This window comes from Choloepus didactylus, chromosome 8 (genome assembly GCF_015220235.1).
Source record: "Choloepus didactylus isolate mChoDid1 chromosome 8, mChoDid1.pri, whole genome shotgun sequence".
Classification (NCBI taxonomy): domain Eukaryota; kingdom Metazoa; phylum Chordata; class Mammalia; order Pilosa; family Megalonychidae; genus Choloepus; species Choloepus didactylus.
In genome coordinates this window covers 22988364-22990405 of record NC_051314.1, presented here as the reverse complement: position 1 = coordinate 22990405, position 2042 = coordinate 22988364, and the positions used below count along the sequence as shown (strand labels likewise).

At 42.8% G+C, this 2042-nt stretch overlaps 1 pseudogene; it reads right to left on the bottom strand.

The window, feature by feature from the left end:
- Positions 1 to 251: 251 nt before the first annotated feature.
- LOC119542568 lies at positions 252 to 847 on the bottom strand (annotated as a pseudogene).
- Between the last annotated feature and the right edge of the window lie 1195 nt (positions 848 to 2042).

The window sequence follows — 2042 nt, the reverse complement described above, 5'->3', positions numbered from 1 at the left end:
TGGAAGCGGGAATCACTGTGATATTTTTCTCATGTTGGTAACAAGAGCATTAATACTTTATATTGGCGGCATCCTGAAAGGTTTAAAGAATAAAATAAGCAAGAGAGTGCAATAATTCACCTGAAATAAGAAAGGCTTGCCTGTGCTATAACTTACAGGCATGAAGCTCCTTCAGTTTCAAACAAGTCTGGTCAACCCTCACTAATCATTAGAACTACTTCAAATACGCCAGTGTGCAAACAAATAGCCCACTACATCACGCTCTTACCTATGACTTACAACTTAGGATAAACTTGTTTATACTTTGAACAGTCACAAAAAGACTATAAAGATGGTGATCACTAGTCGGTGAAATTTCTTGCCTTCTTTCATGATTTCTTCAATCTTTTTTTTCAGTGGGTAAATGTTTTTTTAAATAGTCGAAATCTTCCAAGTAGAGCTCATCGCCTGGTAAAAGCTGGAGCACCCCAACAGCAATTAACAATGTGATTGGCAGCCATCTTTCCCTCCCTTCTCCTACACGATCCAAACAAAATGTGTGCAAGTCAGAAAGAGAGGCAACGTTTTCAAGTGTTCTTATTTCATAGAACTGTGGGGGTGCCAACCAAATTTCTTTTGATACGACATTTTCATTTGCCTCTGATGGAGATGACCACTGGCAGTCCACCACCTCGGTCAAGTCCGGGCAGATGGACGGTGCCTCCAGCAGGCAGCACAGGAAGAAGGCTGCGTGGAAGTGGTGGCTGCCAGGTCCCACAAAGGGCATGAACCAGGCGCTCCAGCCACGCAGCGCCCACATATCAGGCATGCAGTCCAGGTGAGTGCACAGGTGCAGGAAGGTCTCCATGTATTTCGTTCTTACCAGAACAGTAGAAATGATGCACAAAACTAACTCAACCATTTTTATTTCTCTTCTTAATGCACTCACATCCTACCAACAGTCTCTTCCTTTGGCATACAGATGAGTAAGGGAGGACTGAAGAGAAAGGGAAATTTGGATTGTCCTTTCTCTTTCCTTCTATGATATCACTTTCAGAGTAAGAAAGAAAGGGGATAGTAGGGTTCCTTGGTCATTCATGTTTCTTAGAACGCCATTACCCTCTTTCTGTGTTCAAAGCCAGTTCTAGTTTGAGTGGAAAGCCTGGCCTCTCAGAGCTGTCAATGCCCCCAACCCCATCCCTGCTTACCCAGGCGTAGATGTAACACACTTATCTTGTACTCACTTTGAGTCTCACTAAACACCCACACAGTTGTGAGTCCATCAGAGTTTGTGTTCATGGGGCACTGCAAACACTCTACGCAAATGGGGGTGGCAAGGGACAGCAGACACACATATCTGATGTATTTCTTCTGCTTATGCACAGGTTCCGTTGGACTTCACTTACAAAATGCAAGTTCAAAGATAAAATTATTAAGAATTTCAAGATGATGGCAGTCAAACATTAAACCAAGCATGGAGTCTTTCTGAACAAGAGGTCCTGTGCAACTGCACAGGTCACCTGACCATGAGGCAGAAATAGTCATTTGCCATTTTCACAGAAAAGTCCAACTAACCAGGTCCCAAACTGCTGCCTTGATCTGATCTACCCACCATGACCACTATCAAATAATCTCCTTACCCTGTCTTCCCCATCTGAATATATGGTCCCACTATCTATCCTCTTGCTCAAGATACATACATGGTGGTCATTTTGAACACCTCCTTCTCCCTCACCACCAACCTCTCCATTGCCAAATCCTAATGATTTTTACCTCCAAAATATTTCCTCAATCTGTTGCATTTTATTTATTTCCACCACTCCTAATCTAAAGTCACGGTCAGCTCTTATCTGGATAACTGTAACAGCCTCTCTGCTTCCATTTTTGCCTTTCCAATCCATTCTCCACTTATTTTCCAGAACAATCAATCTAAAATATGAACTGACTCCCTTCAACTCTTACTACTGAAAACTCTTTAGTGAGCAGCTCCTTCTGAACCTTCAGATCTCAGCTCAATATTATTTTCAAGACGGCTTTCTGGGGCACCCAATACAAAGTAGGCC